The sequence below is a fragment of the Leptonychotes weddellii genome, chromosome 14 (assembly GCF_054177405.1).
Source record: "Leptonychotes weddellii isolate Sample4059 chromosome 14, ASM5417740v2, whole genome shotgun sequence".
Taxonomy (NCBI): domain Eukaryota; kingdom Metazoa; phylum Chordata; class Mammalia; order Carnivora; family Phocidae; genus Leptonychotes; species Leptonychotes weddellii.
In genome coordinates, this window is record NC_138382.1 from 38,582,828 (window position 1) to 38,594,752 (window position 11,925).

The 11,925-nt window shown below is 40.4% G+C and overlaps 2 long non-coding RNA genes across 3 annotated transcripts in view; one reads left to right on the forward strand and one right to left on the reverse strand.

The window, feature by feature from the left end:
- LOC145717031 (uncharacterized) overlaps positions 1-11,925 on the forward strand; it is a 226,262-nt gene that overhangs the window by 24,823 nt on the left and 189,514 nt on the right. For both annotated transcript variants that reach the window (XR_014140008.1, XR_014140009.1), the window contains exons 5-6: positions 4,111-4,180; positions 5,802-5,851. This is a non-coding gene — a long non-coding RNA (uncharacterized LOC145717031). The remainder of the gene's footprint in view (positions 1-4,110; positions 4,181-5,801; positions 5,852-11,925) is intronic.
- LOC145717032 (uncharacterized) overlaps positions 6,774-11,925 on the reverse strand; it is a 6,318-nt gene continuing 1,166 nt past the window's right edge. Inside the window, exons 2-3 of the long non-coding RNA XR_014140010.1 lie at positions 9,599-9,731; positions 6,774-7,323 (exon numbers count right to left, since the gene is read on the reverse strand). This is a non-coding gene — a long non-coding RNA (uncharacterized LOC145717032). The remainder of the gene's footprint in view (positions 7,324-9,598; positions 9,732-11,925) is intronic.

The window sequence follows — 11,925 nt, forward strand, 5'->3', positions numbered from 1 at the left end:
TCAATAATAAAACCATTTCCTCAATAATCATAAACAAATTGCAAAGTGATTGTTCATCTCAGAGAAACCTTGGCCGAGTTAAAATAAAAGTTTCAAGAAATAGACTTTGGTACCCAAATAAGGCATGTTAGGTTTAGATTTTTTAAAAGATTTTATTTATTTGACACATATATAGAGAGAGATAGTGAGAGAGAGAGCACAAGCAGGGGGAGCTGCAGGCAGAAGGAGACGGAGAAGCAAGCTCTCTGCTAGCAAGGAGCCAGACACAGGGCTCCATTCCAGGACCCTGGGATCATGACCTGAGCCAAAGACAGATGCTTAACTGACTGAGCCACCCAGATGCCCCTAGGTTTAGATTTTTAATTTTGCTGTTCTCATACTAAATGCATATGCATAATTCAATGCTGAAAAACTGGATATGGTTATAAACCAAGGCATAGTTGAAATGAAAGTTTCAAAACAAATTAAAATAAAGAATTAGCAAAACATAATCAATATAAAAGCATTGTGATATTAATATTCCATGATTCAGCTGAGCAATAACTTGTTTTCTGTTACAAAATGGATAGTAGATAATCTGAGTATAGAAAATAATATTTCCTATATGGTACCATTCTACCTTCTGTAGTCTCTTGAATTCCACTTCCTGGTTAGTGAGCTATACCTTTAACAATCAGTTTTCTCAAAATAGGTTTTTAAGTCTATTTTTCTAGATCTAAAGATATAAATCTCAAAGCTCTTCTTGAAAGAGAATGAAACACATTTCAGTTACCCTTATCACTTGGAATATCTGGTTTCAACCAAAATTTACATGTCATCCTGAAAAAAGCAAAAGTGAGATGTCATCTTCTTTTGAGGAGAAACTTTGAAGTTAAACAGCTCACCAGGTGTTTGGAGCCCATTGGTAATGCACTTCTTCTTTGCTTATAGAATTGTCCTTGGTTCAGAGGTCATTCAGGGGAAGTGGTGAGTGTGACATCTCTGCCTGGGAGGAGCCCTAGGAAGTGTCTGAAACTTATCTTTCTGTTTGCTCCTCTGCCCCTGAGAATGAGTGGGGTGAGAGTCTGGATCAGTAGGTAGTTGCTTCTCTTGTTTTATTTAGTGTATATGTCCTGTCTGGGTATTTGGCAAAAGGTGACTCATTCTCTGACCTTGTTTTGAATGCTCTGGTGTTGATGTATTTTCCTACATTCCAGAGAAAAAAAAATTGCAATGCGAAAATATAAGTGTTACTTACCAGCTGAGTGATTTTGGTCAAGTGATTTAACCTCTTTAGGCTTCAGTTTCCTTACTCATAAGCTATGATAGCAGAACCTTTCTCCTAGGAGAAGTATTCATTGAAATAGTATATGTACATTTTAGCACACAGTAAGCCCTTAATAAATTCAAATTATTATTAATATATTGTTAGGAAAGAAAGTGCATCAGGGAACAAATGATATAATTTTTTTGTAATAATAGAGCTTAAATGCCCACCAACTGATGAATGGATAAAGAAGATAAAGAAGCTGTGGTATGTATATATATACGCGTGCACGCACGCACACACACACACACACAGAAGAATACTACTCAGCCATCCAAAAGAAAGAGATCATGCCATTTGCAATGACAAGGTGGATGGGAGCTAGAGTGTATTATGCTAAATGAAATAAGTCAATCAGAGAAAGACAAATACCGTATGATTTCACTCATATGTGGAATTTAAGAAACAAAGTGATGAACATTCGGGAGGGAGGAAGAGGGGGAACAAATCATGAGAGACTCTTAACTATGTAGAACAAATTGAGGGTTGATGGAGGGAGGTGGGTGGGGGGTGGGGTAGATGGGTGATGGATATTAAGGAGGGCACTTGTTAGGAAGAGCACTGGTATTATATGTAAATGATTAACCACTGAACTCTACTCCTGAAACCAATATTGAACTGTATGTCAACTAACTAGAATTTAAATAAAAATAAATAAATGAAATAAAAAAATACAATCAAGTCAGTAAACTTTCAAAGCTTGATTAATATGTTCAAGGCACTCTGTGGGGGCACTTGAAACAATAAAGTGATAAATGAGACACAGGAAAAGGAATACTAGGGGAAGGATTCCTTGTGGGCAAAACATTTAGGACTGGATTTTCAAGTGGCCATCTCTTTCACCATGGTAGTTAGGTTTGCTCTGTTGGTAGCAAAGAATGTATCTAGTTTCCTTCTTAAATCGGAGTCATGGAGTGTGAGTTAATGAACAAGACTGGATGTATTTGTGGAGCATTTTACATTTTATGCCATCGTTTGTGTATCACCATCATAATGTTTGCCCCCTTCTCAGACCATCTATCATTACTTTCTTAATAGTTTTCATCAGATTGACTCACCTTTTTTCCAACTTCATTTAAGTCTCATTTGAGCAACATTAGCTATAAGATCAGGGATTTGTTGTGCAAGTTTTATTTTTTTAATGCACTCTAAAAACAAATAGTTCAAAAAGTTCCACCTGTAGGGCGCCTGGGTGGCTCAGTCGGTTAAGCGTCTGCCTTCGGCTCAGGTCATGATCCTGGAGTCCCTGGATCGAGTCCCGCATCGGGCTCCCTGCTCGGCAGGGAGCCTGCTTCTCCCTCTGACCCTCCCCCCTCTCATGAGCTCTCTCTCTCTCTCATTCTGTCTCAAATAAATAAATAAAATCTTAAAAAAAAAAAAAGTTCCACCTGTAGTCCATATACCACCTATAGTCATCGGAAGTACCTCCAGCACTATATTACTGTGTTTTGGAAAACACTGCCACACATGATATTCCTTGGTCCTCATAATTGTTATGTGAGGTAAAATAGAGAAAACATAATTATCCCCATTTCAAAGATGAGGAAGTCAGGCTCATGGATAAAATCTTATAGCCGGTAAATTTCCAGAACTGGGCCTGGTACTCATGCCTTCTTATTAACCCACTTATCTTATTGCTTCTGCTATACTACTAACTCTTCTAAGGAGTGCAAACTTAGACCTAAAAGTAAACTTTTGTCTATTTAGACCTGACTATTTTGGAATTTTGTGGTAATCTGAAGAGATGAGACAGAAAAAAGTTAGCAAAGAAAAGGAGAGTAGATTGCCAAGTTGTGGTAGGCAGCCTCTAAGACAGCCCCTGATTATCTCACCATCTAGTATTCATGCCTGTGTAATCCCCTCCACCTGAGAAACTGTTTTCTAACCCAATAGAATATGGCAACTTAGAGGAGGTGTCACTTCCCTGCTTAGTTTGTAAAAGATTGTGACTTCTGTCTTGCTAGAAGTCTCTCTCTCCCTTGCACTGATTTCGATGAAGCAAGCTGCCATAGGAAGGGTGACCCAAGCACAGCAGGGAACTGAAGCCCTCAGTTCAACATCCCAAAAGGAAATGAATCCCGCCAACAATTCCGTGTGGTTGGTTGGGACCCAGATCCTTCCCTAGGTGAGCCCTCAGATGAGACCCAGCTTTGATGGACACCTTGCCTGCAGCCTTGTGGGAGACCGTGAAGCTGAAGACGCAGCAAAGCCATCTCCAGAACCTTGACCACAGGCATTTTAAACTCTTCATTTTTGGATATTGGGTTGAGAGAATTAATCTGTTATTCAGCAATATAGAACACAGTCTACGGGACTCATTTCCGGAAGTGGTTCGGCGGAGGTAGGGCCAGGTTATCGCTACTGGGCCTGGGCCCCAAGTGTTTGCGGTTCTGTGGCACTGTGATATCTAGCACTGGACACTTTTTCTTTCTCATTTCCCGATTCTTTCCTCCCTACCCTCTCTCTTTCGCTCGTTCCCTTTATTCCTCTTACTCTTTCATACTTTTAATTAATGGAACAGTTGGAAACTTAAAGTCAATAGCGCAAAAGAAAACTCCTCCATCTGCAAAATGTTATCAGCTACACCTTTCCCCAATGCCCTGTGCCAGGCTTCATATGTTGGCTTCATAGTACTCATGTAGTGCACACATCTAACAAAGGTTTGGCTGTTGGTATTATTGAATCACCATGGGAGTTGAATCAATGCTATCCATTCTGTTTTGTTTTCATTTTTCTACTTATGGAAATGTCTTTATTCTTCTATGGGCTTTGTGTACTCATGTTCCCTCTCTTTTCCTTTGTAGGCAATTTATAGCACTGATCTATCAGAACCTCTCATGGACTTAGTCAATGTGAAGGCGATTTTTCCTGCAGGTACTCTTTCTACAAAATTAAAAACATTAAGGGGCGCCTGGGTGGCTCAGTTGGTTAAGCATCTACCTTCGGCTCAGGTCATGATCCCGGGCCTGGGATGGAGTCCCGACCAGACTCCCTGCTCAGTGGGGAGTCTGCTTCTCCCTCTGCCCCTCGCCCCTGCTCATGCTGTCTCTCTCTCTCTCTCTCAAATAAGTAAATAAAAAATCTTTTAAAAAATGAAAAATATTGAGCATAAAGAAATGGCATTCATGCTTTTTTAATTTCCTCTAGTTTTTCCATCCACCACATTACCTGAAAGATTTTTGCTTTTGAGCAGTGTTTTCTTCTATTTCACATGCAGAGAGAGAGCTAAAGGGAATTAGCCAAGGACCATTCCAAGTGAGTTTATCTGTAGAAAACCTTGAAAATAATCTGAAGCTAGCCTTGATGGATGGGGGAGGGATGAGTTATGTGAAAGGATAGTGTAGATGGTGGGGAGGTAAATATATGGACAAATTTGAATCACAAATTTTTCACTATATGCCAGGAACGTTTAATAGCACTCCTAAACATACACACACACACACACACGTAAATGAATCACACTATAAAAACTTTTAACAAGTGCTGGCAAGTCCTATGACAGACTCACCCCGAAACCTGTCTCTCCAATAAAAACCTCATAATTAAAAACAAGGCTGTCCATAAATCATAACATATAATAACAATTATATGCAACTGGTACAGGACTTGATTAGAAAATTAACATTTAGCTTTCTCAGGTTAAAATTCTAAATTTCCCTCAGAGTGGAAATACCTCTATAATATGTGGCCAGCAGGTTATCATCTATCCCTGAACCGGGAGATGTTTCTTTGTCCAACTGTTAATACCCACTGACCTTGGCCTAATAAAAGACTAAGGTGATGCAGTTTTACTTGTCCCTTAAGAGCAATACTAGTGTTTGCCATGTATTGAGAAAGTGCCTACAACATGCTAGGGGTACTTTGTTCGGCACTGAATGTTTCATTTTCTCTTCTTTCCATGCAGGGAACAGTTAACTATGTTTTACTTCTATAAAACTGAGGCTTCCACTGGTTTACTGACTTTCCTAAGTTTGCACAAGTAGTAAGAGACCAAAACAGGGTTTGAACCTGAACCGGCTTGATTCCCCAAAGGTGCTCTTTCCACCAAAGGTGTGGCCTTGAGAAAGGACATGACATTAATGTATATATGGAAGCTGGTGAATAGGATATAGTTGTAGCCTTAAACCGGATTCTGCTGGGTATGTGGTAGAATGGATGAGAAGCCTCTTCTCTGTTGCTAACCTGGGAGAAGTCAGTCACCCAGCTTTGCTGGGTTCTTGTTTTTTGTTTTTTGTTTTTTTGATAAACTGAATCATCTCAGTTGGTTATTATCTGATGTGCCTTCCATATTAAAATTATATTATTCTAGTCTATAAATTTATCCACTCAGGCTTTCATCAATCTGACAAGCCTAAACCAAGTAAACCCTGATATTTGTCATGTTTCCTTCAAATTTTACCTCTGACATGGGAGCAGGGTCTGAAAATGGAATGGAAGTTCCATGAAGCTATAGCAACACTTTTTCACTGTGTTCATCTCTCTCCTTTTCTCTTAGGGAGAAGCTGGAGCTGTCCTGTGAGAAGCTGAGGCAAGGAGAAGCTGGAGGTAGAACTGGGGAGGGCTTGAATGAGTTGGCCCGTGAAATTTAGATCCTTGTTTTCTAAAACACTCTTTCCCTGAGGTTTGAGGGACTGGAAGAAAGCTCTACGCGTGGGTAGAATGTCCTAGGGTAGCTGTTCACAAAGAAATTGATTGCGGCAAACTCCCACTTGTTAGAATTTCCTAATTCTCTGAAAATATTCTTTATACTCAACCTTCTAAAAATTCTTAATGGCACATTGAAGAGCAGAGGTTGACAAAGTTTTTCTCTAAAGGGCCTGATAGGAAATTGTTTAGCTTCTGTGAGCCCATATGGTTTCTTTCACGGGGCTATTCAGCTCTGCTGTCCATAGCACCAAAGCTGCCACAGATAATATAGAAATGAATGAGAATGTCTGAACGCCGATGCAACTTTATTTGCAAAGACAGTCAGCGGGACAGATAGGACACAAGGGTCCTAGTTTGTTGACCCCTGGTACATGGAAAAAATTCATTTGGAGCTTGATGATGGCTCTTTCACTCTAGCTGGGTATTTTGGGAGAAGATACTTATTTTAGATTTATATAGCTTCATTATCTGTAAAATGGGGATAAAAAACCTACTTCATGAGGTTGTTATGAAGATGAAGTTAAGTAGCTAACTATAGCAAACTGGCCTGCTTTTTAAAAAATTAGATTTGTTTTTTATTGTAGAGCACACATATCACGGCAAAGTGCTGCACATACAACTGCAAATCATTTTTGGGAAAAAAGCTGTAAAAAAAACCAAAACCAAAACAAACACCGCAACTGCTTTGGTTATGTAGTCCCGTCCTGAATCCATGCTGGTAAAGGAATTCTGGCCCCTGAAAGGGGCCTCTTATAGTGGCTGCCCCAGATTTCTGCAGCCTCAGACCTGGGCCTCTGTAAGACAAGGGCCCCTGGGCTGGTGGCAGCCTGGGGACTGGGAGGGCCTCTGCCCTCTGCAGGCTGGGGGTCTTGGCCCTGGCTGGCTGGCAAGGAGACATTCCTAATGAATCTAGATCATCAAAACCTTGCAGCCTTATACGATCTGAGTAGGTGGCAACTGCCAGAGACTTCATTGTTTGTTCCTTTTGTTATCTCTTAAAAGCCCCTTCCCCAGCTCCCATGCCCCTGAGGCAGAGAAGGCCCCAACCCAGTCTGCAGTCCTGAGCTCTGGCCTTGGATTCATGCTCTAGGCAGACAGAGGGGGTGGGTGGGCGCCTTCCTATGGGGATATTTAGAGAGAAGGCCCAAGCTGGCCAATGTAGGAGAAAGGAAAGGGTAAGGAAAAAGCCAGGAGACCTGTAATTATTATTATCATCATTCTAGCATTATTACTTTAATTTCTTTTAGGGTTTTTTTGTTGTTGTTGGTGGTGGTTATTTAGTCTAGCTTATGTATTTACAGTAAACCAGTAAGTGCTGTGGAGGGCAGCTAAAACTGGGTTTTGCTGGTTCACCATTGAAGATTCTTCTGCTGGAATTAGAAAATTGTTTTAGAGAGGGTTGGTGCTTATTTCATACTAATTGAGCTAATACCATTCTCTCTTAGGCTTAGGTTTTGTACTTCAAGCCCTTTTTAAAAGAATTGTGCAGACATGGGCGCATCTGTTTGCTTTACTTCTTTATTTTCCTTGTTGGGTAATCACGCCTATGTTGATTGGCATCAAACACAGATCTCACCTATCCCCATGGCAGTAAGCTTCCACTGACTTGAATTGAGACCAGCCCTGGTGGCCCTGTGAGTGGGAGAGTCTGGGTGTGTCTAGCTTGGGCTGTGGCACCAGGAGAGGGTGGATACACCTGTTCTACTTGAGTAAATTGGCACCAATATAGTGGTGCTTCTCTGTGTATTTGCCTTGGTAAAAGGTCACTGGCTGATTTGAGCTGTTGGGTTGCGCCCCACATCCTCTGCGTATGACACTGACTTTCTTTTGGTGGCAATTCTGCCTCATTTCTAGAGGTGCGTTTGACTTACAGAAGGAAGACTCTGGCTTTTTGTATTTCTAAATTTCCCTAGAAGTAGACAAGGCTATCACATCTGAGGGTCTTGAGTCATTGTAGAGAGCTTACCGAAAGAGAATTTTTCACCGAGGGAGAAAATTATACAATCACAATAAAGCAGAAGCCACAGGGCCTGGGTTGTTGACTTACTATAAATGTAAGGGCTACAGTTAACAGGAAACTTTCAGTTTCTGCTATTGAAAGGGGTGGTCAGTCCCTTTCTTTTATTAAGCCCCCTTTCCCTCTTCTCCTTTTTTCTTTTTTTTTTCTTGTAATGAAGAGTAAAGACAAATAACAACAGATCTGCCTTGGGCAGCTGGTATAGGGATAGGATATCAACTTAATAATAGAAGTTGGGTCAAAATGTACTTTTATCTCTTTGAACTGAAGTTAGAGTGTGCATAGGCTAATTGGATTGAGGGCTTTAAACATGTGTTAGCTTGCAAAAGTGGCTACAGAGAAAGGGCCTAAAACAACCTAATAATATTTAGGGAAAATATTAAAAATCTTCACACCCTGCACTTCAAGATAAAATGTGTTTTTTGTAGGTAAAATAACAATCCAAACACCCCAAAAATTTTAAATTAAAAATCCACTTTAAATCATAATTCTGGAGGTATGACATAATAGTGATAAATAAAGAGTGCATCATATCTCATACTTTATTAACATATTTGTGCCATTTTCTGCTTTTACTTAACCTTTAGAAAAAGTCTTTAAATTGTATCCAATACCAAGGCAAGTTTATAGCCTAAATTCTTTCCTCCTAGCTGTTTTCTTTCACTTCTATATGTATGGAAATGTTTCTCTCCTAGAGCTACATCATTCTTGTAAAATTGCTATATGAGAGAGTCTATGGTTTATTTATACTTCTCTATTAAATATTATTTAGCTGGTTAAATTAGTTTACTTAGGAAGGTTTGGGGTTGCATGCTCATGACAAAGTTAGGAGTAATACGTTGATTTAATGGAGGGTGTTTTCTTCTGTAACTCCTCTGGCTTCTTGCGTACTTTTGGGAATGACCTAATGAAACAAGCCCAAAATGCCATTGGAAAGGTATTTTAGGTGCTTATACCTCCCTTTCCAGGTCTATTTCCATGGCTTTAGCTGCATCAGAGACCCAGCAGTATAGGGTCAATTCGACATTCAGCAGAAACTACTGTTATGGCTGGATTCTGGTCAGACAAGTTGCCAGGAACCCAACTGTGGGATGGGATCATCCACACTCTCGCATCAACATACCCATTTGACCTTAGCTGCTTTTTCTCTCTCCCTCTCCCTTGATTTCTCATATAATTATGTGTGTACGTGTCTGAGGGCAGGGACCATGCCTTATTCATCTTTGTATTATTCAAGGGCCTGGCCCACAGTGGTTGCTTAAGAAATGGGTGTTAGAGAAATATTTACAGGTATGCTGGAAATTCTCATTCAGATTCCGGTATCCCCGAGAACTGATTTCCAGCTTTCTGGATAGGATAAAACAGAATCTTTGGGCTTTAGGTACATACTATCTTTTGAGAACTGCCCTGTGAGTTCAGAATCCCCCGCGATTGTCCAGTATTAACCTCACTTCTGTCAGTAGCCATGTCTCAATGCTAAGTGACTCTTAGCCTGGCATGTTTTGGCAAGAAAGAACTCTCTACCTGGTTTGCCTAATCTACACTGGCTTCTAGTTTCAACAAGAATTATTTACATGCATTTAATTTTAGCTCTTGGGCTATAACATGTCATTGTTCTTTTTACTTACCTCCTCCCCTCGCTTTTGGAATCAGGACAGGAATCTTCAATTCTTGTTGTTCCTGTTTGGTGTGCTTGTAGATGGAGTTTAGCTTTGTCCTTCAGCTCTCATGGCACTCCAAGATATTTTTGAGTCATGTTTCCTGTATAAGAAAATATAGACTATGTCATCACAAAAGGGAAATGGAGATTGGGGGGCATTATTTAAATCATTCAGGGATCTCATATCCTGGCTTGAAGGAAAATTAAAGCAATGCATTTGGATTAATTTATCTCCTTGGATTGTTCTCCTCTAGTCAACTGACAGGATAATGCATTCAGATTTTATTCAATTTTATCTGTCACTGTCACGGTGAATCTAGAAGAAAAAAAATGTAGTTGAGACTTAGTTTTTATAAAAAGTCATTGTTAGTAGAATTACCTTTATTTTTTCCCGTATTTAGAAGAGAATGAACATCCTAGGAAAATAATAATGAGCTTTGGGCGAAACAATGTTTTGCTCAGTACACCATGAAATGGAAAGTCCTCACAGCAAGCTTGCAGAAGTGCTCTGAAAAGTCTCTTGGACAACTCTGTATAGTACTTACACAATCATATTTCTTAATGACTTTCTATAAACAGTTTTTTTTGACAAGAAGCATACAGTCGTAAAAATAGATAACTTTGGTAGAAAAGACATTAATGGTTTCTTACTTCTAGACTATGACAGACATAAAGTGACAGATTTCTTTAGTAGTTTTCCTGTCAATTGTGGAGGACACAGGAAATGCAACACAGGGTGGGAGGTATCAGTTCGCCACCTAGAGGACATATGTGGAATTCCACATTTCTCCAAACAGCTTCAGTGGGATTCATTCATTCATTTATTCATTCATTCACTCACTCATTCATTCATTCAGTTATTTATTTATTTAAAAATAGTTAAGTACTTATTAGGCTTTGTTGTACCAGTGCAGATTTGATAATCTAACGAGGAGCTATGAGCTCAGAAAAGCATTAAGTGTCTCTTATTTTGATTGCACAGCTGCCTCTTTATTTATTTATTTGAAGATTTATTTATCTGTTTTAGAGAGAGCAGAGTGGGAGCAGGGAGGAGAAGGAGAGGGAGAGAGAATCTTAAGCAGACTCCCCACTGAGTGTGGAAATCTGACTGAAAAAGGCATCATCATAACCAGAGCCGAAATCAAGAGTCAGATGCTTAACTGACTGAGCCACCCAGGTGCCCCACGGCTGCCTCTCTTTAAAATCTTCTATTTTTAGGGCGCCTGGATGGCTCAGTCGTTAAGTGTCTGCCTTTGGCTCAATGTCCCAGGGTCCTGGGATCGAGCCCCGCATAGCATCGGGCTCCCTGCTCAGCGGGAAGCCTGCTTCTCCCTCTGCCACTCCCCCTGCTTGTGTTCCTGCTCTTGCTATCTCTGTCTCTGCCAAATAAATAAATAAGATCTTTTATTTTTAAAAGACTGTAGCTCAAATATCTGGACAATTCTAAATATCCATATTTGCGATGTCTATTACTTTTAGCTCTTGGGCTATAATAAAGCCTTATTGCTTTTTATTTGTTCCAACCCTTTGCAGTGTAACTATTAGGGTCTTCTCTATACAAATTGGGAAATGGAGTCTCAGAGAAATTAAATAACAAGTTTCAGGTGTCACAGCTACTTCATAATAGTGCCACTGTCTGAACCCATGCCAGTCTAATACCAGAGCCACCACCCTGCTCAGTTCTGGTCTAGTCCAGATGCTCACAAACAGCCAGACCGCAGCTGGGGGTGTGGACAGTGCTTACAGGTTGAAAGGAGATCATGGCCAGTAGCAAGTTCATAAAGCAGGCTTGGGAGGAGCTTGATGAAGCCAACCAACTGGACAGCGTCTACTAAAGATGGTAGGATTGTTCATGGGTATGAATTCCTTGTACCCAGAGGAATGAACTCCACAATTTCCCTGAGTTAGTCCAGTCCTGGCAAGAGTAGACAGAGGGCTGGGGGCAGTTGGTGTGCGTGAGTGCCTCCTCCTAACATCATCAACCACCACATCTCATGGGATACAGAGACGTACAATTTATAAATTAATGCAACATAAAACTCCTGCGGTCTGATTCAGTTTAATTGTCATTTCTGTCAAGCACACAGGGCCATGAGCGTACTCCTTAGGTAGAGGAGGAAACTGAACTACTCAAGAGGTTCCCTGAATTCCAAGACCACCAGGTAATCCTTGGTGCCAGCACCAATCCCTAGATTTTCTGATTTCAATCCAGCATTGTCTCTTATCATTTCTCACTGCCGGTAAGATCAGCTTTGCTTGCTGTGATGTTTCTAGTCAGTCCTGTGGTTTTATACC